The following is a 27,899-nucleotide window of genomic DNA, read 5'->3' as shown; positions in this document are numbered from 1 at the left end:
TGGACTGAATATTGTCATCACTGGAAACTAAATCCAGTAAATCCATCTTGTCAGTTCGTGTCCTTAAACTGCGCCATGAATTCTTGGTGAAAGGTTCTTAGTCGCTCAAACATTGGAGCGAACGTCTCTTCAGAAGGAAGAATAGTGATCCTACCAAGAAAGATTAAAACATGAAACCGTTTAAAGTTATTTCCTTCATATGGATAGTGGGTCTGAAAAATCAAAACGTTTTGGATTATTTTAACCCATAATGTGGTGATAAAACTTGGTCCAATTTCATCAGACTTTTACACGCTGACAGAACGTCGCTTTTACAGACAAGTCGGTTTTAGGACGCATTTAATTTCCTATGTAAGTTTAAGCTCTGGTCCATACCGTATAATCCCGGTTGTAAGCCCTTCTATTTGTACATACCAACTTTATCTCAGTTGCAGGCCCTCCACTAAGACCCCATCAACCCCGGCTATGAGCCGATCTGAGTATACCCTTATTGCGTTTGTCAGAACGTATCCTAATTTGGTGTTCCTGTGGTAAAAGGGCAGAATTTTTCGGGGTTGGGGGGAAAGAGGGGTCTCTTCAACTTTAAAGGTGCAGTCAATCTAATCAATCTAAATATAGTAGACAAGCCTGTGAAAACCTTATGACACAAGGGCGAAATGATATCACACAGAGGTTTTTGAAATCATCAAAATTCCGACCTGAAGTTGATGGCCCTTGTTAATTCAAATCTCACCTGTAGTAAAAGTTGTTACCGCTGCCTTTCATATCAAAAACGTGGTCAGGAATCATGTAAATTCCAGTTTCCTCCAGCGCCTGCCAACAGTAAAACTCGTCTGGTGGCATTTCCTTGGCCTAAATAACAATGACAATTATACAAACAACTTAGTAAACTCAAAAAAAAAAAACACATTACTTTTGTCCACCCCAAAATCCTTTTACTTCGCTCACCAAACAGACCACATACATACTTTCTTTGTGACGGGAATATCTGTATTTCAAAGAATCGCTCGATGAAGCCTTCACTGGGAGCTGTTACTAGATCGATACGACATATGGAATTTAGGAATGCAATTTGGAAAGTTGAGAAAGTGAAATTTTAATTTTCCCGGGACATTATCAGCAGCCTGAATAATATGGGAGCCTATAGCGTCCCTTTCACTTTTTCTAATCGAAGAACGCCTTTTGTGAAAACTGACACGGAGGGAAACGGGTTGACATTCTTCTAATATAAAGTGCATCAACGAGAATCTTGGCTTCTTGATCGCACGTTGTGGATTCCGGATTTTATGTTGTAGATCCGGGATGGCGGGTACTGGATTCAATATTCCTTGTCCATGAAACGTGGATTCCAGATTCCAATCGTTAGCGAGATTTCGGGCTTCATATATAGAGCAGGCCCCAGCTGTTCAAAAGCTGGATAACGCAATCCACTGGATAAATCCCTATCCAGTGGATAGTGCAATTGGTTTCGCTCATACTTATCCATCGGATAGTGATTTATTCGGTGGATAGCGCTGCCCATCTTTTGAACAACCGGGTCTGAATTCCGAATTTCAAACCCCAGAATTGATTCCGGATCAGTCTACAAGAAAAAAATTCCCGGGTTCCGGATTATGGATTACCGTACACCTAGGATATCCATCACTGACAGTATTCTAATCCGGATTACCGTACACCTACCGGATTCCACACGTAAAAAATTCCCGGATTCCGGAATTCGGATTACCGTACACCTAGGATATCCATTACTGACAGTATTCTCCAGTGCAGCACCAGAAATCAGGACCGGAAACAAGACATGATACCTTGGCTGCCTCGATAGCTTTCTTTGGAAGTGTTATCCTCGGAAACGCATACATTGCACCTACCACCTCGTTACACTTAACATTTTCCATTGAGTTAAGAACCTCCCGATCCGTTGTCATCTTTGCTTTATTCCTGTAAGAATCCTTGATGCATGTTACTTCCTGTAAAACAGATAAGTATAGGTAATAGCATGATTTGTAGTGATATTTGGCATAAATACCATGAGTGATATTTCGAAATTGTTATACGTAATTTCACGAGCCGTTAGGCGAGTGAAATTTGAGACAATTTTGAAATATCACGAGAGGTATTTATGCCAAATATCACGTACAAATCATGCTATTATTTGTTTATACTACTACCTGCAAAAGGTTTGTAATTTTCACATGTAGGTATTTCAAATTAAGCTGAAATACCACTGCTCTAAGCCAATCAAATTGCAGTAATTTTTCATGTAGCAGTATAAAACACAAAATAATGCACTAGGCAAGATATGGGAATACGGGAGGTAATCATCTCTATAGAATTTCCCTAGTGCGTCGCAATTAAAGATCATTTTCTATACATTTATAAGAAGATTGTTGAATGTTCCAGGAGAAAATAGACATTTTTGTTTACTCCCCGACCTAATCCCTTAGCGACTTCAGTACTTGGCAAACTTTACTTGCGTAAGACTCGAATCGTTTTGTTTGGGCAAAACAATCAATGGAAACCTATCCTGCGTGCCACGGTTTCCGGTTTTTCAAATTTTTATCGCCACTAGTGGCTTCGGCCGGCGGGCCGAAGGATCCCGCCACCCGCGAGAAAAACCTCTGGTACCCAGGGTAAGAGGAACAAGCTTTATTTTTTAGATCTACCGTCCCAAGGCAGGCAGGCAGGCATTAGAGGCGTCACCTGACTAAGTATTGTATTATTCACTGCTTTTATCTGTATCGTGAAAAGCTACGGTTCAAATTGTTACATTTTCGTTAAAACCTGGAACGAATTACAGCTTGAGCACTAGAGACAAGCTGAAAAAAAGAATAATACAACGCTATTAATTTTGTCATTCACAGCTAAGTACTAAGTTCTCAAGTTCCATAGCGAATAATGACTCGTTATTGCCATTATCAACCATATAAACTAGTCAGCCGTGACAGAGCCCCCTTTAAAAAATTACACGAGCGATAAAGACTGGCACTGATTATGATCACGCGAGGCGCTTGAGTTTCTCTGCGTTAAGTTACAGTTAGGAGCATACCTTTGAAAACTTTTCATATGATTCATCGCCAGGCTTGGGAGGGCTGCAAGTGAGTCCCATGATTACCTTGGGTTAGAAATCAAGCGTAATGAATACAGACTGAGTACCTTACAATAAAGCACAAACAGCTTCCTCTGCAAGCGCTTCGAGACTCGCGCGACACAAGGCGAACGACTGGAAATAAGACAAGCGCGAAGCTTTATGGAAGGAGTAAGAAAGGAGAGCAAAGCCATCTTTCACTATCCCGCCATTCTTTGCGCGTGGTGTGAGAGACGCCTAAGTACGATGAACTTACATCTGAACTATTGCAATTTTTTGCTTAACTGCCTAATACCCTGACCACCATAGAACAAAAGAAAACAACAAGAGGAACAAACAACACAAAGCCAATATAACGAAAAGAGAAACACAAGCAGCCAGGCTTGTCTAGGACTTGGGGGATGTTAATAATTCATCGTAGAAGCACAAAGATACTTTTGCTCTAACGGAAGGTATTAACTGAAGTCTTTCCAGGAATTCAAACTGGAAATTGTGGACTAGTGTTTCAGGCAGCCCTTTCATTAGGGACCTCTGTCCCATTTCACTACATGACATACATTATTCGTACCTGTCCTATTGTGGAAGGGCAACTTCTTGCACTCAGGTAAGTTTTAACTCGAGACCTGAGTTGATCATTGAATCCTACGAGCTCTATATACCCACCTCTGAGCCCACATCTGCAAGGAACAGCAATGAAGAAAGTCCAGTAGCCGCGGTAGATGAAATATTGACCCATTACAGCTTGTCATTGGCATGGTACGAAACCGCCATGATGGAGAGCAAGGTTGTTTACCGTTTACAAAAATACAGTTGGAAAGAACACCTGACGACTGTTCAAGAAATTCAGTGGAAAATTTCGAGGAGCAACGGAATGTCTGAAAAGGTTTTTCTGTTTTTCCGGTCGTGTTTCTTTTCTTCAAAACCACCTTTGATACCAGTTTAAGGTTCTCCCCGCCGTTTCTCGGTAAATGAAACTGATTTGTACGCAAATGGTAAACGCGATTCTGGGACGAAATTTACTACCACTGAATTTTGCTTACCATTTGCTTACCATTTCATTCGTAATGAAATGTTGAAAGCCAGCGTACAATTCTTGAAAACCGCACTCCAAAAATTATTTAACCTTATACTCCAAAGTGGTTTTTACCCTAGCTCTTGGTGCGAAGGAATAATAACCCCTATTTATAAATCTGGAAACAAGCAAGACCCGGGAAATTATAGAGGTATATGTATAAATAGTTGTCTCGGAAAGCTTTTCACCTCAGTACTTAATACCAGACTGAAAAATTTTGTAATCGATCAAGACATATTGCATGAAGCTCAAATAGGTTTTTTACCGAATCATCGTACAACTGATCACATATTTACCTTAAGAACACTAATCGATAAATACGTCAATCAAACTACAAAAGGAAAATTATATACCTGCTTTATTGACTTCAAAAAGGCTTTTGATTCGGTTTGGCATGATGGCTTATTCTATAAACTCCTTCGGTACAACATTGGGGGAAAATTTTATGATTTAATAAAGCACCTTTATTCAAAAACTAAATGCTCCATAAAGTTTTCCGATTGTCAACGAACGGAATTCTTTAACTATTGCAAAGGGGTTAGACAAGGTTGTATCCTTTCTCCTATGCTTTTCAACCTATATCTAAATGAAATCCCTTTTTTACTTGACCGACAAGACACAGACCCTATTATTTTACCAAATGGAACTCATCTGAACTGTTTATTTTATGCAGATGATCTTGTTCTAATTTCCCATTCAGCCGAAGGACTTCAAAAAGCGCTTTCTGTGCTCGCTGAATATTGTAACAAATGGTTGCTATCTGTTAATTCAAAGAAAACTAAAGTTCTGATTTTTCAAAAGAAATGTAGAAAATCAGTCCTTAACAAATATTGTTTTAAGATAAACAATGACAAAATAGAAATTGTTAACAATTATACATACCTCGGTATCAATTTAGCTACAAATGGGAACTTCAATGTGTGTAAAATAAACTTAAAAGAAAAAACACGACGATCGTTTTTTGCGATACGACGCTACCTTGATTTCTTGAAACTACCAATTGACATAACCAATAAACTCATCAATTCGCTTTTCCTCCCCATTCTTTTATATGGATCTGAAATCTGGGGCATATATACTAAAGATGATTTTAACGCCTGGGAAAAAGACATAATTGAAAAAACGCATATATATTTTTGCAAACAGTCCTTAGGCGTAAATAAACAATGTCCAAACGTCGCTGCTAGAAATGAACTAGGTAGATTACCGCTGAAATTAACTATAGATACCTCAATTATTAAATTTTGGATTCATTTACAAAATATGCCAGATAAAAACATAGCAAAACATTGTCTACAACTCTCCCAGGAAATGGCCGATAACAACCAGCCAGGTTTGATGCAGAAAATAAAAACTATATGTAGCAAGTACAACGCAACCGCCATAACATTGAATGAAAACAACGAAAAAGTCTTCACCTCTTACATCAAGCAAAACATCAATAATGCTCTAACTGAGCATCAACTTACCCTCCTTAAAACAAATAGAAAATTGAATTTTTATACTACCTTTAAGAACGATAATAAAAAAGCAGAATTCTTAAATATGATTAAAAATCCACTTCACAAAACCTCACTCAATAAATTTCGACTAGGAAATCATCGATTACATATTGAAACAGGCAGACACACAGTACCTAAAACTCCCGAAAATTTAAGAATATGTTATCTATGTCAGACGAATGAAGTTGAAAATGAACTTCATTTTCTATTCTTCTGCAAACTTTATGACAATTTACGTTTAAAATTCTTCAGTGAAATATCTGATAGATATACACTTTTCAAGGACTTAGATGTGACTTCAAAACTTTTATTTCTCTTTAATAGTATAGATCCCTCTGTTTGTAGATCAATTGCTGCTTTTGTTTTTGAATGTATGCGTTACAGACATGATATGTTATTTCAGAAAAGAATATAATCTTTTTATTTTGCCATATATTTATAAATGATATATTTGTACTTTATTCATAAGTATTAGATAGGTAATGCCATGTATAGATATGGAAATACCTTAATAAATTGTTATTGTTATTGTTGCATGCTCAAACCGCCAACCGAATGGTTTGTCCATAAAAATGGCAAACAGCCCAAGACACGCATTGGGAGAAGACAAACATAGGAAATTACAACTTTAATGAAGTGAGCTGTTTGTTTGTCTTGTCCCAGAGCGCCCCTCCCTAACTCCCCAGCATAGCGGTTTTGTACCACGTGAATAGCTAGCTGCAAAAGCCCTATTGTGAGAAAATACAAAAGGTTTGTTTGCATTCATGATCAGTTGGCTATATTTGCTGCTGAGGCTGAGCACTTGAATTTCCCGATTTCCGGGAAATGAATTGTCAAGTGGGGAAAAGTGGCGAAGTTTTGCTTTTAAATTGTTTCCCAAGACCCACCCAGAAAGAGTACAAATGCGAAGAATTTTGCTTACAAACAAGGCTTGGTGGTGAAATTTGCTCATCTCAAGCGTATGATCGCGCATAAGGACCTTTGCCAAAAAAGAGGAAATGTCAAGCCAAAGACAAAATAATGTTTTTAATGAACATGCAAAATACCTCGTGGCAAAGTGAACATTTAATAGCGATGAAGGAAATACAAAATACTTGATGAGGGCCGGACTGCTGGGGAAAGGAGGGCTTCGACTCTCATCAGTAATTCAGAGAAAAGTCTTTCCGGGACTTTGACAAGTGACCCCTTAACCCTTTAACTTCCCGCAGAATGAATGATGGAGTCGAGTAAGGAATTCAAGTTTTAACTAACTTTAGATTCTGTGGACGAAATCCTTTGGCTTTTGGTGTGATCATTCAAATGAAACCTCGTTGTTTATACTTTCATGTGGTACTAATTGTTTCTAAGCACTTTAAAAAAGGAAATTTGTAATTTGTAATTGGGAGTGCAAGGGTTATTAATGGTTTGTCTGTGGTTATGTATGTACAATCAAATAAGCCCGGCAAACAGAGCCCAAGAGTACAAAACTGGAACTAAATCATTTTCGTCTACTACCCGAAGGTGGCTGGAAAAACAAACAAACAAACAAGAGGAAAAACACACACGCACAACTTACTCGCCTGTGTACCCTTTGGCACTGAAATGAAGAGAGATCAATTGAAATCCTCTATACTCGTCTCCCAGGTCCCTGAGGACTTTTTTGCACGAGTGAAACTGGGCTCCCTCCGCGTACACGTTCTCTTGGTAGACTTCATCGGCGAATAAAACTAACTTCTCACGAGCACAAAACTTGATTACTTCTTGAATGTCTTCATACGTCAACACCTGACCTATATATAAACAAGACGCAAACGTGACTAAAGTTAATGGATAAACGAAGGACAGAACAAATTTACATTTTATAGTTAAACTCTGATATTACGAACACCTCGGTTTAACGTAGAATCTCAATATAACGGACACCCTAGTTTAACGACTGCCTAGATAATGAACATCCCGGTATAAGGAGGAATTTATCAAAAAAAGGAGAAAAAAAAAAAACACCCCGGCAAAAAGAACGCCTATATAGCTAACACCTTGGTATAACGAATACCCTTTTATAAGGGACACCCCGTGAAAAGAAAGCTCGAACACACTAACCTGATTGTGTGCTAATAAAAACAATGTCGGGAATAAATATAGATATTTTATTATCATTGCCATCATCATCATCATCATCATCATCATCATCATCATCATCATCATTAATATTATGGCAGGTAATTACAAATAGATAAACATTTAATGTACCTGTTGGATTGCCTGGATTTATCAGCACAAGAGCTCTTGGTAAACAGTGCGGTCTTGCCCCATCCAGCTTTTTCTTTAGTTCAGACATATTCAAACCCCAGTTGTTGTCTTCGTCAAGAAGGTAAAATATCTTTAGGATAAAAAATAAACAAAAAATTGTGTAGAACGTAATTTTCTCCTGGGGTCTCTGAGGAAGAATGCCGGAGTTTGAAGTAATAAATTCTTGCTGCAACAAAACTGGAACCAAGTTCTTAGATTTATTCCGGTTGACCGATAGTTTCGGCAACTCTTAAGGCTGGTCCAGTTTTCACTAATCGTAATTAGAAGTCTAAAGCGTTATGATCTAGTGAAAAAGAAGTCCGATCCCGCTTACGACCCCGTCGCTTACAAAGTCAGTAGTGAAAACTACAAGGTTGTTACACTTGTAAGGAGAAGCGACAGATGAGTCTTTCACAAAATGCCACAGTGCTTGGGACCGGGTATTGTGATTGATTTATTCGTCTCGTTATTACTATACTGTAAGCGGCGGAGTCGTAAGCGGAGTCGGAAGACAAAAACGTTCCAATTCTTGGGACTCCGATTCCGGCCTTTAAGCTTATGAAACCGTTTACGACTCCGAGTACGACCAGCCGGTCACCGTGGTTAGTGAAAATCAGCCAAACTTGGACGAATTTTGTGCAGCGAAGAAGCTCACTCGCTCGAACACCACAAAGCGTTTTTTGTTTTGTAATATTTTGCTTTTCTAGTAGTGGTTCGCACGCGCCAACGGCTCTTAAAGACGGAAAATCTGCTTGGAAAATACAGGAGTAGACTTTCGGGATGCGAACAATTAATTCAAATTTACAACCATCTTTTAGAGTCTCAAGTCTCTTTCTTCTTAACAGTTACTGATATATGCCTAGTTAGACTGGTCAGCAAGCGTGAAAAGCGAAGTAAAGCCGCGACAGCACGCGCGAAGCGTGTGCGAAAGAGCGCTCCACTCTCCTCGCACTCCTTTCCGCGTTGCCCCTCCCACACAAAACCGCCAGCTAAGTAGACTAAGTAGAGGAAAATGCGTGAACGCAACACGCGTGTCACTTCTCGCGGGAAGTAGTCTGTTACAGGCGTTCAGATAATAGAGCGCGGTCTAAAAATTAATTAACGAGGAAAAAAGTAACGGGAGAGACTAGAGAGGGAGAGTTCCCTCGCTCTCGCCCCACTCTCCCCTCGTATCCTCCGCGTACGACTTCACCCAAACACCGCACTCTACTGTCTGAACGCCTAGAACAGGCTACGCGGAAAGCGACGCCAAGCACACGAATAGGTATTACCTGGTGTGTGTTGTGTTGCAGTAGCCTCGCCTGATACATGCTATATCCAGGGATAGGAATCATTACCCCAGCTCGACCCTTTCCTTCCGTGATTCCTTTTGAAATAATTCCCATCATGACCTGTGTGGCCAAACAAACCATTATTTTTTCAGTTACCACTAGGTTTACTCAGGTGAGTTGGTACTTACTGATATTTGTTTTTCTATCTCAGCTTTGTTCACCGCTTTACACACAACATAAAAAATATTTCCCACTTCATGTCTAATATGAAATTAGTAATGAAGATGATGATATTGAGAATGATGATGGAAAGGACAAGCAACTAATTGTAGCTTAATGTACCAATTCAAAAGCACACATTTAAAAACATTTGTTAGATGTCAATCCAGAAGCAATCACAACTTACATCAATTCCTTCTGCTCCTCCATTTATGAGAGAATATCCTCATAGTCTGCAGGATAACTGTCTCGTTGTGTAATGTAATTAGCCACATCCTGACGCAAAACATTTATACCCTGAGCTGAAGTGTAGCTACCTGTAAAAGTGTAAATGCAAACCATAATTTTGTACTTCCTTCTCTAGAGTTCATATTCAAGATACCATCATGGAAATTTGGAGGTGATCACTGATTATTAAGTGCTTTAGCACTGAACTAAAATATTAATCATAAATATTGCAAAAGAGGAGTTCTTTAGAACTCGTTTAAACATGTCCAGGCATTCCAGATCGAATTGGAATTTGGATGTGTTGGTCTAATTTGAGGAGTGGGAGATTAAACTAGAGTGCTGGAAGAAACGGAGTGAGGAAGAGAACCAACAAGAAACTCAACCCACCTGTGCCAACTAAAGACTATAAGGAAACTGAATAGAAGGAACTAAAAGGAACTCAAAGATGAATTGACCCCTAAATATGACACTATCTGCCATTGAGAGGTGCTAAGAATAGCAGGGTGCAAACTTAGCATTTCAATGTTAGGAAGATCAGTCAGCTCTGTCCGGGGTATGTGTCATCTGAGGAAAGCTTATCCGAAATTTACAGATAGGTGGGGCAAGGGGAATTCTCAAATTTTGGCCCTCCCGGTTTTAAACATGAAAAGGTGTGGCTGTAGGAAGGAGATTTTCTGGAAAATCCCAGTCAGAGTTATTGATGCTGAGAAATGAGATCCTGTTAGAATTATTATGATATAATAAATTGACATCATGCAGGCACTCAAACTGAAAGGAACTGCCGCACTGATCAGACTGCATCTGTTTCAATATTATTAACCCACATTTAAGGTTCACTCAAATAATGGCAAACTTATTGTTATTATTACTAACTTATTGTATGTCCAATGTGTCATCGAGGATTCTCTTGGCTCTTCTTTTAGCATCCTGAGGGAAGCTTGGATCATCTAAAAGGTCAGGGCACAAAAGAAGAGCCTTAACCTACAAAAAATTACCCACACTGTCTACCCTATGTATAGTTTTGATCAGTAATATTATAATAAATCACTTAAAATTAAGGAAGGGTTTCTGGTTCTGGTTACTGTTTCTGAACACTTTCTCTCTCACTCTAACCATTCTCATACTGACATGCAGTTAATCCCACTAGAGAAAATTCATTCTTCACGGGACTCGTAAGGCCAGAGAGTCGCATTTGATAGATAAGGCCATGACTCTTGAACCTCATGGCCTAAACCGCCGTGACGAATTATTGTAATCCATATCCTTAGTATTTTCCTTTGCAGTTTTTATGTTGTACGTCATTTCCGCCTCTCCCTTTTATTGCGACATTCTCCATCTATATAATATTGTGATTGCTACATAAGTTCAGTAACATCTGTAAACCTGAAGAAGGCTGGTATGGCCAGCCGAAATATTGTTATAAAAAACAATACACGTTGTTTTAAATCAGCTTTGCAGTAGTCTTTAAATTAGACTTCTCGTTCTTGGTTTTTTATATTTTGGCTGATTTGATCTCTTTTCTAGAGATCCAACGTTTACAACTAGCAGGATCTTCGTCCACGGTTTTTGCAGGTAATTTAATCCTTTAGTTTGAAGGAAGAAGGTTTAAATTGTTACAATTCAGTTAAAACCTGAAACACGTTATAACAGTAGCGGCTTATGAGACATCCTTAAAAATAAGAGCACAAAACAGGAAAGGTCTAATTATTCCGATGGGATGCATGCAAATACTGTAATCAAAAAGCTAAAAGAAATACATTTTAGCGCGCAAATAATAGCGGTGCCCTGGCGAGAGGACGCATTTACTCGCCGCCAGTCCTTACGCAGGCCAAAGGATCTGTAGTAAATGGTGTTCTTTCTTTGTACTATCTTGCACTTCTGTTTTCCTTGGTATACTTACACAGTCCAGGAATAAGGGCTTTCTGCTTCCCGGGAGGGTACTCAAGGGAAGTTTGGGTAGATGTGTGCAGCTGATGCCTTAAATCTTTTAGCCTCAAGATCAAGATACAAATTCTCCACTCTGGCCTCCATAAATTTCGTGACTGACGGAAAAATTGGTTGAGAGAACTTGTTGAAAGATCAAAGCATATTTAACAATTAATGAATGAGGCTGAGTATCTTATGAAGAATTATGGAGATCGAGGAGGGTGTTATGGCCTAGGCGGATAACACCCTCCGAGATTTCCATAATTCTTCATATGATACGAAAGCCGAATTCAATAATTGTTTTATCATTCATTCAAAATAATTCCTAGTTTAAAAACATGGCTAAAACATGCTCTATCAACAATCCTTGTTCCAAAAAAATGGGAAATACTTTGCAACGCACCATCCACGGAGAACCTTTGGAAGCTGTTGATCATCACAAATACCTTGGAGTTGAGATATCCCGTGATCTAAATCGCTGGAATTTAATATAGGCAAAGCCAACAGATCTCTTGGCTTTATAAGAAAAAACTTAAGTAAATGTCCAGAAAACGTAAAACAGCAAGCCTATCTTGCATTAGTTCGACCACAGCTTGAATATATGGATGTTGCGCATGGGATCATCACATTCAAAAAACAGATAAAGGACATTGAGAGTACGCAGAGACGAGCGGCACGTTTTGTGAAAAATGAATATGGCACAACTCCTGGAACTATTACGAAAATTTGAATGATTTGAAATTGCGAACACCCGAGAAGTTTCTTAAGGCTTATCATGTGCATGTGGTTCTAATCGTAATCACTGAGCAAAAAAAGGAACAAATATGTAAATCATTATAATTCACAGGTGTTTTCAATACATTAGATTCTCATTATTTTTTTACGAGAACCAAAATAGAATAATGAGTCATCTATATTCACCCATGCGCAAATAACCCCTGAACGATTTTTGAAATTTCTTAACGGCATCGTAGTTTCGAGCTAGCCTCTCCTGAACGATCATGGATCGCTTGTGTTTAACGATACCTGATGAAAGTTACGTCTGCTAAAACTGTTCCTTCTATTGCAAGGTGGTATAACATTAGAACTGTACCAAAAACACAGTGAAGAAATTCAACTCGCGAATCAATATGAAACAGATTTGAAAGAGCTAGTAAGTGTTACAGCTATTGCTATATCTCTTGCCTTTCTCTTGTCTGGACGAATTGCAAAAGAGCTGCGAATTGCACACTATTTAGACTGTGAACTTGTTTCTCAACTGAAACCCTTCAGAGTGTTTTATTTTAATCGGCAGTGGTATATTTTTCCTGTTTTTTTCCCCTCAGGTTTGAGAAGTAACATTCAGTGCATGCATTGTTGAGTGATGAGGAACGTAAAGAAGAGAGTTATCAGCTCATGGTAGAAAAACAGCAAGAGATTTTTAGAGGTAACTATCCAAGTAAAAAGTTACCTTAACCAGGACAATCATAAACTGACAGAAGGATAAATAATGGTTTTAATATATGGTGATGGAAAACGTGTCAGTTTTTTTGTATTATAGGATACCTGAGGTTACCATAACTTAGTTATGTTAGACCCGGTAACGAGTTGAAGTATGATTGATTTTCTCTGGACAATATTTACTCCTGAGCGGTTTTACATTAGGCAATATACTATACTAATTAGTTTTACAAGCATTATCCCGATGAGCAAATAGACTGCTTTATAAAGTTGTTATCACCTATATATTTACTTCAATGTTTTTTTAAAAGTTAAACACATAAGAGCAAAATGGGACATGGGTGTTAGAGAATAAATTAAGAGCAAAAATTATATTGTGACAAGTTCTCTTCTTAGTCTTCAACCATTTGCTAAAATGAAAATCATTTCCTTTTCGTTTACTGACGAGAGTCGTCCAAATTTGTGTTTACCATTGTGTTGTTTGGTTCAGTATCATCCCTTCAAATCAATTCTTTCCTTTTCAAAGTGCATGTCTCGGCCAAATGAAGCATTCAGGCCCGCGGACGGAACTTTTAAATACTTGGATTTTCTTCCAGGGGTTACATGTATTCCCTTCGAATTCCCTTATATATACTGTAAGCCACATAGGCACGTGCCAACCCGAAGGATATGGTTTTTGCGCTTTTTCGGTCTAAAAACGGGTATACACTTTGCTCATTTTGGTTTGGAATTGGGAGTGGTTTTCGAGGGAAAAAAACGCCGTGTAAGCACGTATTTATCGTTTCAATTCCAAATTAAAGAATAAGAAAGAAAAAGAAATATTTGCAAATTCTTTGACATGATTTCTGCCTAGAGGCCAGGACTGAAAAAAGGCGTGGAAAATGACTTTTTTGTCTGAAATAAGACCAGGAACTAAAGAACAGGGCGTTTCACCCCCCAGGAGTAAACCTCCCCCCCCCTCCCCCAAGAGATTTTCTTCAAGTAGTAAATAATGCAAACAACGGTCACGGTTTACATACTAGGGCTACACGGGAAAAACGTGCGGACCGAAAACGAAATAATTTTAAAACGCAAGTGGTCTGTAACAACACCTCCGGTTCCCCTTACCTTAACACCATTTTTCTTTTTCCTTGCAATTCTTACAAAGCTTTACAACCAGTACTTCAATGAATTTACGACTATATATATTTCTCAGTCCAACACATAATACAAAAACAAATTTCCTCTCTTTGAGTTAGATAATACAATAAAGGGTTAGGAATTATGAATTAGCTAAGGAAACACGGCTTGTGTTAGGTACTCACTGATTTCAAAAACCTATTACGATAAAACTTTGACTGCCAGATTAAGAGTATTTCAACAAATCGTATCCCACTTTTCCTTTAAAGAGTTCTTTGTTATGCTTTAACTATTTTTTGGCTTGTTCACTCGTGTAGGCCAACAATCTAATAGAAGTAGAGTCATTAATTTTTGAGTGCGGACCCAACTAAACCGGACGATTTTTAAAACGGTAAGTACTTGTAACAACCCCGATCCCGATATTTTGTTAGTGACTTTATGAGCTGACTACTCAGGATCTTGTCGTTAAAGCCGTTCAGACTACAGACTTGGCAAAATGGCTCAGTTGGTAACTCCTTTTTTCTTCACTTTTTAGGCAGTCATCCAGGCGAACTCAAAATCAGTCAAAATCGCTGAAAATACCTTTTTGGAGGCAAAAAGACATATACATTTAGGTAAGGTAGTACACTATTTATTTAACATTAATTTTTATACATAGTTGGCGATATATTGCCAATGTAAAGAACAAGCAGATTGTGTGGGTAGCCTGTGGTATAAACTGCGAAGGAATCCTCGTCCCAGGATCTACTGGTGCCCCGGCCAATATGGCGGCGTGGGGCTGTTAGTTTGGAGCAGTGCAAACCTAATTTAAGCTTAATAGTACCTACAAAAATTTCAAGAAAGGACTCTGCAACATTGAAACCAAAATACCAAAGAAGTCAATATAATCAGAAGGTCAGGACAGACATAAAGGTATTACATATTTACAGGGACACCCGACGACAATTTCCTCTTAATAGACCTTGTCACGGTTTTCGACGCCATCTTGACGAGTAGGCAAACGCGTGAGAAATTACAATGTTTGTATGAGAATCTAATGTGGAATAATTTCCGTAGAACGGCTGTTCTGAAAAAAAAAAAGATTTGTAAACTAAAGCTTCACTCCTAAGAATTCTCCTGAAAAAATTTGAGGGCGTTATATGCAATAGAAGACCTAGAACCACTTTTTAAAATTTTCTATACATTTGTCTGTAAGAAAGTCCCGGGAAAATTACAGACAAATATATGGAAAATCTAAAGCAAGCCTCGGAAGAAATTTAAGGACAGGTACGCCCTCAAAATTTTTTAGGGCAATCCTTTGCTTTGTAGCTTTAGATTACAATAGATATTTTTTTCAGAACAGCCGTTTTACGGAAATTATTCGACATTAGATTCTCATACAAGTGACTGTAATTTCTCACGCATTTGCCTACTCGAAAAGATGGTGTCGAAAACCGTGACAAGGTCTATTGCATTGAAATTATGAAATAATTCTCATTATGGAGTAGAGATGGCTAGGATGTAAAAGTAGGCGGTGATTTCAGGCTTTCACTGTCGCACCTTCCTGTAGTTCCCCAAAAGGTAGGCGGCTCAAAACTCGAAGTAGCCGGTTTTTTTTATCCGGCTGCTGGCACTTAATGAGAATCCGGCAGACTACAGTGCTCTGAAATCTCTAGCAATGCATTCTAAGCGGGGCTATAAAATTTGTATCTGTTCGGTCATTCAAGGGGAACTTGAGGCTTTTCAAAATTACAAGGGCTTCAGTTTTATTTTCCTGAAAGTATGAGACCGTAAGTTAATTAAGTTCATTTCTTTATCACCTAGAAATATGTCAAGAGATCAGAGGCACAATTTAAAAGATTTGACCAACAAAAAACAAGAAAGGTAAATACAATAGTAAAATAATTTTATTCTATTTATATAGATTAAGCAGTCTAGAACCACAGTGTAGAATATACCAGAATTCATGGTCAAAACAAACTACACTCTGTAAAATTCAAACTGCATGATAAATAGTATAAGACGTAATACTGCCCCTCTCCAACATTCAAAGGAATACTCCAGTTTTAAACCTGTGAGACCAGCAATTAGGATGCAAGGGCATTATGTTTGATGCCCTATGAAATATTCTAACTTTTACATAAAAAACTTTGATTTAAGCAATAGACCACACTTTCTATGGGTTTACCGGCGTGATAACCCACGCGGGATGTTGGGAGAACACGAGAAAAGCTTGTAAATCACGAGCCGAAGGCGAGTGATTTACAAGCTTTTCGAGTGTTCTCCCAACATCCCAAGTGGGTTATCACGCCGGTAAACCCATAGAAAGTGTGGTCTATTGCTTTTATAAAATAACTTTTAGTAGAATGGAGTCTTTTAGGGAAAAAAATATGCTTTTAGTACCGTGATCAAGTCATGTCTTCTCTCTAAAGTCATCATAAGCCAATCATGACTCACGATTTAATAGCGCCATGGATCCATGGTTCAGTCAAACAACAAGCGACAGCACTTCAAAACACGAGTTTTTGCGCTCATTACGATAACTTATGAAAGCTGTTTTACAGGAAAAGTCAACACATATTCATGCGAACGTACAATGAAAGAATACGTTCATGGTTTGCTTACTACAGAAGTAGAAATTAATTGAACATCAGACTGTACGCAGCTGTATTTTGTTGAGTCGATCGGTAAAAATTTCGTGCTTACAGATGGAACTGGCAGCTATTGTAATGGAGGACTTCATTCACTTTTTACAAGCCGCAGTGGTTTAAGATCTGTTTTCTGGACTTTATTATGATCAAGAAATGCTGCGGTAACGACGTGGCCGCATTTGCGAAGTTGTCGCATGTGATTTTATATGCACGTACAGCGACCGATGGAAATATGTCAGTGGTGAAGAAAGGTTTCTTTGCCGTAGCCACATATTGGCGCTACTATTTGTCGATTTGTGAAGTCAGGTGGTTTGAGGTAGGTTATGGCATCGATATCACCGAATAATTTGTGCAAATGTTGGAAAAAAACAGCCCAAAACTCTGACATCTTTCATCATCGTTGGCAGCTTGTTTACAACCTACAGCGGCCGATTTTGTACCATATCTTGATCAGAGATCTCTTTTTGTAACAATTTCTTTCATTAAGGAATTTAATTTTGACATAAAATAAATCAAGAATGCTAAAACTATCCGTTTTGTTGCTGGTTGGCACATGGTTAAGTTTTAAGAGACTTTCTACACCAGAAATTCACACAGTTGTTGTCTTTCTCTGCGATTTGGCATCGTCGGCAATGTAAACTGCTTTCCAGCTTTGTACTTTATAACTTCTAAAGCTATGGCAATCACGAATTATTGTGACCCTCAGTAATAAAATGTGGAAACCAACGCTTTTAATATTAAGAAGGGCTAAGGTAAGTAACTTGTTCTGTTTTTTAGCCTTTCTAAAATCGTTGTTTGCAGATCAATAGCGGGTTTTGTTTATGGCGCGTGGTCCAGATGTCTTTTTCTATGGGTTTACCGGTATAATAAACCATAGGTTTTTGACCAATCAGATCACGCGTACTATCTCAGTTATTTTATAATAAACAATATATACTTAGGTCAACTGGGATTCCAACCCAGCAAAGAAAATATGGGATACAGATTCTCCCTGAACTTAATTACATCCAAAGTCTGATATTTATATGAGGAAATATACACCAGCTCAACTGTTATTCATACTCAGCAAAGAAATGGGAGGCAGTAGCTTTCTGAACAATTGAATACAAAACTTTAATATATTAGTTTTATGAGCATTATCCCAATAAGCAAATAGACTAAAATGAGACATGGGTGTTAGAGGATAAAAAGTAGAAATTGTATTGTGACAAATTCTCTTCTTAGCCTGCATTCACTTACTAAAATGAAAATTATTCCCTTTTTCACTTACTGACAAGAGTCGTACAAATTTTTATTTACATGCCTTTTAACTGTTTTTGTTATCAACCCTTCCACCCAGTTGTTTCCTTTTCAAAGTGTCTCAATCAAATAAAGCATTTAGAGGGCACCCAGGCCCATGGGCAGAATTTTTAAGATACATGGATTTTCTCCCGGAGAGTGCTCCCCCTTATATAAGCCAGCTAGGTAGGTGCCACCCTAAAAGGTATGGTTTTTGTACCTTTTTGTTCTAAAAACGGCCAGGACTTGGAGAACCAGGGGGCACACCCCTAGGTAATCACTGATTTCAAAAACCTATCACAGTAAAATTTTGACTGCCAAATAAAGAGTATTTCATCAAATCATGTCTGACTTCATCATTTTGTTATGCTTTAACTAATTTTTTTTTGTCTTCTTCACTCATGCAGGTAACAATGTAATAACAATGTAACAGGAGTACAGTCGTTAATAATTGTTCAGTGCTGACCCAACTAAACCAGGATATTCTTAGAATGGTAAGAGCTCGAAGCTTGTAACAACCCCAATCTCAATCTTTATTTAGTGACTTAATAAATTATGGCTCCTAAGGATCTTCCTTGAAGTATTAGAATACATGAAAATTCTGTTATTTATAAAAAGCAATTTACATCCATAAGGTCAAGTAAGATTCCAACTCAGCGAAAATGGGAGACAGATGCTCCCTAAACTACGACGCAAATACATAACATTTATATTAAGTTAATAAAGATTCTATACCAGATACCACTCTAAGAACACACAGAAAGTAATGCTACTCCCTGGACTGATACCTTAGTCTATGATAGATGGGACTCACTGTTTTTAACTAACTATTTTAAAAACAATAGATAACCTGGGATTTCCAACCCATCAAGCAAGGGACACAGGAGCTCCCTGGACTGATACTTCAGTCAAAAATAGATAAAACTTACTATTCAAACTAGATAAACTGGGATTCCAACCCAGCAAACAAGGGAGACAAGAGCTCCCGGACTGATACTTCAGTCAATAATGGATGAAACTTACTATTAAAACTAGATAAACTGGGATTCCAACCCAGCAAGCAAGGGAGAAAGGAGCTCCCTGGACTGATACTTCAGTCAATAATAGATGAAACTTACTATTAAAACAAGATAAACTGGGATTCCAACCCAGCAAGCAAGGGAGACAGGGGCTCCCTTGACTGATACTTCAGTCAATAATAGATGAAACTTACTATTAAAACTAGATAAACTGGGATTCCAACCCAGCAAACAAGGGAGACAGGAGCTCCCTGGACTGATACTTCAGTCAATAATAGATGAAACCTACTATTAAAACTAGATAAACTGGGATTCCAACCCAGCAAACAAGGGAGTCAGGAGCTCCCGGACTTATACTACAGTCAATAATATATGAAACCTACTATTAAAACTAGATAAACTGGGATTCCAACCCAGCAAGCAAGGGAGACAGGAGCTCCCTGGACTGATACATCAGTCTCTGGTAGATGAAACTTACCGTTAAAACTAGATAAACTGGGATTCCAACCCAGTGAGCAAGCTAGACAGGAGCTCCCTGGACTGATACTTCAGTGTATTGTAGATGAAACTTACTATTAAAACTAGATAAACTGGGATTTCAACCCTGCAAGCAAGGGAGATAGGGGCTCCCTGGACTGATACTTCAGTCAATGAGAGATGAAACTTTTTGTTAAAAGAAATCATTCACTTGAATTCCAACCCAGCAAGCACGATAAGTAATACCTGGAGTGATACTACAGTCTATTATACATTTAGTCTAACCTTTAATACCCTAATTCTAGAAATAAATGAGGTGCATTACATCTTATCGTTTATTATTATTTATAGTATTATACTGTTCGAGCAGCAGCAATTCTTTCAATAAATTTAATAGCAGCTGTAAGTAGAAAAAGGGGATTCCAAAAACAAATTGGCCTATTGTTGCCAATACAGTGGCCTCAAGCCAGGTAGAGGGTTTCGTGCGTTCCACAGGGTGCTTGTCTACTTATGCGGTGAGAGTGGTACTGAGCCATCAGTTACACCGAGGTCTGGGTGGTTGCCTCTGACCGACAGGTGATGTATTGGGCACCTGATAAGAAAACGGCCGTTGCACTCAAGTGCTTATCAACTCATTCTGCAGTGGTGCAGAGCTTTACGAGTGATACTGCATGGGCCGTAGCGGTGTACCGCTCATCGGGTCATGCCATATCTCAGCTTCTGTCACGAAACAAGTCTGTTGTAAGCGCTCATGCCCAGGTGTCCCGGTTTGGACGCAAGCGGAGGTCCCCCAATTTATATGGCCGTTGCACTCACGTACGTCTCGGATACTGCACAGGCCATACACCCTTTTCTTTAGGTCATGCCATATCTCAGCTTCTGTAATGAAACAGGTTTTTTCAAGCCCTTAATTTTTTTTTTTGCTTTTTAAATAAACAAATCTCAGTTCTTTTAGGTATTATTTCAGATTTTCTTGGAAAGAGTTGTTGGTCTAAGAAGATTATCACTGATTTTCAAAGTAATATGCACTTAGGGCAACTGAGATTCCAGCCCAGCAAACAAGGGAGACAGGAGCTCCCAGACTGATACTTCAGTCAATAATAAATAAAACTTCCTATTAAAACTAGATAAACTGGGATTTCAACCCAGCAAGCAAGGGAGACATTAGCTCCCTGGACTGATACTTCATTCAATAATAGATGAAACTTACTATTAAAACTAAATAAACTGGGATTCCAACCCAGCAAGCAAGGGAGACAGGAGCTCCCTGGACTGATACTTCAGTCAATATTAGATGAAACTTACTATTAAAACTAGATAAACTGGGATTCCAACCCAGCAAACAAGGGAGACAGGAGCTCCCTGGACTGATACTTCAGTCAATAATAGATGAAACTTGCTATTAAAACTAGATAAACTGAGATTCCAACCCAGCAAGCAAGGCAGACAAGAGCTCCCTGGACTGATACTTCAGTCAATAATAGATGAAACTTACTATTAAAACTAGATAAACTGGGATTCCAACCCAGCAAGCAAGGGAGTCAGGAGCTCCCGGACTGATGCTTCAGTCAATAATAGATGAAACCTACTATTAAAACTAGATAAACTGGGATTCCAACCCAGCAAGCAAGGGAGTCAGGAGCTCCCAGACTGATACTTCAGTCAATAATAAATAAAACTTGCTATTAAAACTAGATAAACTGGGATTCCAACCCAGCAAGCAAGGGAGACAGAAGCTCCCTGGACTGATACTTCACTCAATAATAGATGAAACTTACCATTAAAACCTAGATAAACTGGGATTCCAACCCAGCAAGCAAGGGAGACAGGAGCTCCCTTGACTAATACTTCAGTCAATAATAGATGAAACGTACTATTAAAACTAAACAAACTGGGATTCCAACCCAGCAAGCAAGGGAGACAGGAGCTCCCTGGACTGATACTTCACTCAATAATTGATGAAACTTACTATTAAAAACTAGATAAACTGGGATTCCAATCCAGAAAACAAGGGTGACAATAGCTCCCTGGACTAATACTTCAGTCAATAATAGATGAAACGTACTATTAAAACTAAACAAACTGGGATTCCAACCCAGCAAGCAAGGGAGACAGGAGCTCCCTGGACTGATACTTCGGTCAATATTAGATAAAACTTAATAGTAAAACTACATAAACTGGGATTCCAACCCAGCAAGCAAGGGAGACAGGAGCTCCCTGGACTGATACTTCAGTCAATAATAGATGAAACTTACTATTAAAACTAGATAAAGTGGGATTCCAACCCAGCAAGCAAGGGAGTCAGGAGCTCCTGGACTGATACTTCAGTCAATAATAGATGAAACCTACTATTAAAACTAGATAAACTGTTATTCCAACCCAGCAAGCAAGGGAGACAGGAGCTCCCGTGACTGATACTTCAGTCCATAATAGATAAAACATACTATTAAAAACTAGATAAACTTTTATTCGAACCCAGCAAGCAAGGGAGACAGGAGCTCCCTGGACTCAGATACTTGAGTTTATGGAAAATGAAACTTACTATTAAAGCTAGATAAACTGGGATTCCAACCCAGCAAGCAAGGGAGACAGGAGCTCCCTGGACTGATACTTCAGTGTATGGTAGATGAAACGTACTATTAAAACTAGATAAACTGGGATTTCAACCCCACAGGCAAGGGAGATAGGGGCTCCCTGGACTGATTCTTCAGTCAATGAGAGATGAAACTTACTGTTAAAAGAAATCATTCACTTGGATTCCAACCCAGCAAGCACGATAAGTAATACCTGGAGTGATACTACAGTCTATTATTCATGTAGTCTAACCTTTAATACCCTAATTCTAGAAATAAATGAAGTGCATTACATCTTATCGTTTATTATTATTTATAGTATTATACTGTTCGAGCAGCAGCAATTCTTTCAATAAATTTAATAGCAGCCATAAGTAGAAAAAGGGGATTCCAAAAACAAATTGGCCTATTGTTGCCAATACAGTGGCCTCAAGCCAGGTGGAGGGTTTCGTGCGTTCCACAGGGTGCTTGTCTACTTATGCGGTGAGAGTGGTACTGAGCCATCAGTTACACCGAGGTCTGGGTGGTTGCCTCTGACCGACAGGTGATGTATTGGGCGCCTGATAAGAAAACGGCCGTTGCACTCAAGTGCTTATCAACTCATTCTGCAGTGGTGCAGAGCTTTACGAGTGATACTGCATGGGCCGTAGCGGTGTACCGCTCATCGGGTCATGCCATATCTCAGCTTCTGTCACGAAACAAGTCTGTTGTAAGCGCTCATGCCCAGGTGTCCCGGTTTGGACGCAAGCGGAGGTCCCCCAATTTATATGGCCGTTGCACTCACGTGCGTCTCGGATACTGCACAGGCCATACACCCTTTTCTTTAGGTCATGCCATATCTCAGCTTCTGTAATGAAACAGGTTTTTTCAAGCCCTTAATTTTTTTTTTTGCTTTTTAAATAAACAAATCTCAGTTCTTTTAGGTATTATTTCAGATTTTCTTGGAAAGAGTTGTTGGTCTAAGAAGATTATCACTGATTTTCAAAGTAATATGCACTTAGGGCAACTGAGATTCCAGCCCAGCAAACAAGGGAGACAGGAGCTCCCAGACTGATACTTCAGTCAATAATAAATAAAACTTCCTATTAAAACTAGATAAACTGGGATTTCAACCCAGCAAGCAAGGGAGACAGGAGCTCCCTGGACTGATACTTCAGTCAATAATAGATAAAACTTACTATTAAAACTAAATAAACTGGGATTCCAACCCAGCAAGCAAGGGAGACAGGAGCTCCCTGGACTGATACTTCAGTCAATAATAGATGAAACTTGCTATTAAAACTAGATAAACTGGGATTCCAACCCAGCAAGCAAGGGAGACAGGAGCTCCCTGGACTGATACTTCAGTCAATAATAGATGAAACTTACTATTAAAACTAGATAAACTGGGATTCCAACCCAGCAAGCAAGGGAGTCAGGAGCTCCCGGACTGATACTTCAGTCAATAATAGATGAAACCTACTATTAAAACTAGATAAACTGGGATTCCAACCCAGCAAGCAAGAGAGTCAGGAGCTCCCAGACTGATACTTCAGTCAATAATAAATAAAAGTTCCTATTAAAACTAGATAAACTGGGATTCCAACCCAGCAAACAAGGGAGACAGGAGCTCCCTGGACTAATACTTCAGTCAATAATAGATGAAACGTACTATTAAAACTAAACAAACTGGGATTCCAACCCAGCAAGCAAGGGAGACAGAAGCTCCCTGGACTGATACTTCACTCAATAATAGATGAAACTTACCATTAAAAACTAGATAAACTGGGATTAGAACTCGGCAAACAAGGGAGACAGGAGCTCCCTGGACTAATACTTCAGTAAATAATAGATGAAACGTACTATCAAAACTAAACAAACTGGGATTCCAACCCAGCAAGCAAGGGAGACAGGAGCTCCCTGGACTGATACTTCACTCAATAATAGATGAAACTTACTATTAAAAATTAGATAAACTGGGATTCCAATCCAGAAAACAAGGGTGACAGTAGCTCCCTGGACTAATACTTCAGTCAATAATAGATGAAACTTACTATTAAAACTAAACAAACTGGGATTCCAACCCAGCAAGCAAGGGAGACAGGAGCTCCCTGGACTGATACTACAGTCAATATTAGATAAAACTTAATAGTAAAACTAGATAAACTGGGATTCCAACCCAGCGAGCAAGGGAGACAGGAGCTCCCGGACTGATACTTCAGTCAATAATAGATGAAACTTACTATTAAAACTAGATAAACTGGGATTTCAACCCAGCAAGCAAGGGAGTCAGGAGCTCCTGGACTGATACTTCAGTCAATAATAGATGAAACCTACTATTAAAACTAGATAAACTGGGATTCCAACCCAGCAAGCAAGGGAGAAAGGAGCTCCCTGGACTGATGCTTCAGTCAATAATAGATGAAACTTACTATTAAAAACTAGATAAACTGGGATTCTAACCCAGCAAGCAAGGGAGACAGGAGCTCCCTGGACTGATACTTCTGTCAATAATAGATGAAACTTACTATTAAAACTAGATAAACTGGGATTCTAACCCAGCAAGCAAGGGAGACAGGGGCTCCCTGGAGTGATACCTCTGTCAATAATAGATGAAACTACTATTAAAACTAGATAAACTGGGATTCCAACCCAGCAAGCAAGGGAGACAGGAGCTCCCTGGACTGATACTCAGTTCAGTCAATAACAGATGAAACGTACTATTAAAACTAGATAAACTGGGATTCCAACCCAGCAAGCAAGGGAGACAGGAGCTCCCTGGACTGATACTTCAGTCAATAACAGATGAAACTTACTATTAAAACTAGATAAACTGGGATTCCAACCCAGGAAGCAAGGGAGACAGGAGCTCCCGGACAGATATTTCAGTCAATAATAGATAATACCTACTATTTAAACTAGATAAACTGGGATTCCAAGCCAGCAAGCAAGGGAGACAGGAGCTCCGGGACTGATACTTTAGTCAATAATAGATAAAACTTACTATTAAAACTAGATAAACTGGGATTCCAACCCAGCAAGTAAGGGAGTCAGGAACTCCCTGGACTGATACTTCAGTCTATCATACTTTTTACTTACTATTAAAATTAGAGAAATTGGGACTTCAACCCAGGAAGCAATGGAGTCAGGAGCTCCCTGGACTGATACTTCAGTCGATTGTAGTTATTACTTACTATTAAAGTTAGAAAAACTGGGATTCCAACCCAGCAAGCAAGGGAAACAGGAGCTTCGTAGTCTGAGAAGAAGAACACCCAATTGTATTTGCCCGAAATCTGCTGTTGACTAGGACCAATGAGATATACCCTTAGAAAGTTTGCACTTGAGAAGACATGAGAACTCCGTAATGTTTTTGCCTGATATCTGCGCTTAACTAGGGCCTATGGTATTGGCAGTCACAATCATTTCATTTGAGGAGAGAACTTTTTTCACTTTAATTTAATTTATTTTTTATTGCGTATAATTTCATTTAACATGGGAGAGACACTTCATGGATGTGTTAAATAAACTATTAATAGAATTATTACTATTATTATAATTGTTACTGTCATACTTTTTACTTACTATTAAAATTAGAGAAACTGGGACTTCAACCCAGGAAGCAATGGAGTCAGGAGCTTATTATTATTACTGATATACCATTAGATGATTAGATACCATAAAAAGATAATAACTGTAATGATTCAAATTGTATATTTCACTTAGTAAACATAGATTTGAACCTTGAAATTATTTAAGTGCTTGACTTTCCACTGTTATATCTTTGCAGGTTATAACAAGGCTTTTGGTGGACGCTTTATATATATCTAAGTGGAGACGTCGGAAATGAATTTATTGTATTTATAGTGTAACTTTACGATTTTGCGCAGTTGTTCTTACAGGGAAAATGCTGTTTGAGGGTTCAGTGAGAGTCGATTTGTCTTTATTGATATGATTTTTTATGTCTCGGCCCACTAAGAATACCTGCTGATGGTCAGATATTTTTAGTGGGCGTTAAACTTCATTTCTTATCTATATCCCTTATCGTTGCAAATCAAAATAGGTTGTATTAGTTCAATTTAAGCCTGTTGGTAACATCCCCTAAGCGGTTGTTTCTTTTTCTTTAACTTTTTTATTTTCTAGATTGAATCTGCGCGGTTATTTTTGTTCATCACGTGGGGAGGCATTTTCTACGCTTCAGGTATAATGGATATGTTTCTTTGCATTAATCCCCGGTTTTCTCCTTAGGCCTACATATCGAGCACCACGAGGAGCTCGCCGAGGAGATCGGATTGATATACTCTAGAATAAGAGCACAACATCGTATGAGTAGTACCCGGCGTCGTTTACTAGTGAGAGAATAGAGAACAAAGAAGTGAACGACTGAAATGAACTCATTTATCCCTATAGCAAACGGGAGCCAGTAATATGTGCTTATTGCAAAAAGTACGGTTAAACCCGAAAATGGTGTTGGGCTTGGCAGAAGTACCTGACTTTTTTTATCATTGAGATTCTCTGTATATATTTTGCTAACAGATATTTACTTTGGTTGTTATATTTACTGAGTTCAGGTTCCTTTTTTAAATTGCACTTTTATAGTTTACAAAGATTGGAAAATCGTCATTTGGTGACACCTGTACTAGATGATGAAAAAGCACCAACAATGAAAGGTACGTATCTCTTGAGAAGAATTGGATAGCCCCAGTTTTTACAACAGGGTTCGAACAGGGGCAGTCCGAAGAATAGCGAGCTCTTAGACTGTAAATCACTTAATAACTAACCAACACGAAAAACAAGAGCACAAAATAACCAGTACTCAAATTCTACATTTCTACAGTCTACTGATAAACATTGCACTTTCTTCTGTTTTAGGACGTGTTTCTCAAGTTGGACATCAGAAGAAGTGCCTGCGTCTTACAATACGACTAAAGTGAAGATGTAGAGATCAAGATGAAATACTTTAAAAACTTAATCTAATACTTTTTTTTCCAGTAATATAAAAGCTAAATAAAACTTTGTAGAACTCTGCTACAGTAGCAGTCAACATTTTCGAAGGAGGACTTTCCTTCTTACGGAAACGACTGCTGCTGGGCAACAATAGCCTTTTTTTTGTTCTGAAATTATTAAGGATAGGTTTATTCGAAATATTTTTAATGTTGATCGTGAAATATGATGGGCTCTCGCCAACCTTTGGGGCAGTGTTGGTAACTTGCGAGTACTGTTGTCGGCTTCTTCCGCTTTCGTTAATCTTCGTGTTCGTAAACGCTTAAATGAACACTCTCGCCATTTTTCGAGGGTACTATCGGTAACTTTCGACCATTATCGTTGACTACTTCGGCTTGTGTTAATCTTCATATACTAAACTTACCATTACTTCGAACACGCGCTATGGTAAACGCTTAAATGCCTTTACAAAATTGCGTTCAATGAAATGAACACTCCCCCCATGTTTCGGGATACTTTCGGAAACTTTTGACCACTATCGTTGACTTCTTCGGCCTGCGTTAAATCTTCATGTTTACCTACCATTTCTACGAACCGGCCCTATTGTATGTGCCTTTGCCACAATGAATACTCTCGCCATCCTTCGGGTTACTTTCGGTAACTTTCGACCACTATCATTAACTACTTCGACTTGCGTCAATCCTCATAGAGACTTCTACCATTACTTCGAACGCACGTTATCGCCAACTTAATGTGAACACTGTAATGTTAATGAACACCTTCGCAATCCTTCGGGGTACTTTCGGTAACTTTCGACCATTGTCGTTGACTACTTCGGCTTGCGTTAATCTTCATATACTAAACTTACCATT

General features: G+C 38.7%; 1 pseudogene; it reads right to left on the bottom strand.

The window, feature by feature from the left end:
* Positions 1 to 50: 50 nt before the first annotated feature.
* Positions 51 to 27,612, bottom strand: LOC140925534 (alanine aminotransferase 2-like; annotated as a pseudogene).
* Between the last annotated feature and the right edge of the window lie 287 nt (positions 27,613 to 27,899).

This window comes from Porites lutea, chromosome 2 (genome assembly GCF_958299795.1).
Source record: "Porites lutea chromosome 2, jaPorLute2.1, whole genome shotgun sequence".
Classification (NCBI taxonomy): domain Eukaryota; kingdom Metazoa; phylum Cnidaria; class Anthozoa; order Scleractinia; family Poritidae; genus Porites; species Porites lutea.
Note: the sequence above shows the minus strand (reverse complement) of the source record. Positions and strands in the feature narration are given on the sequence as shown.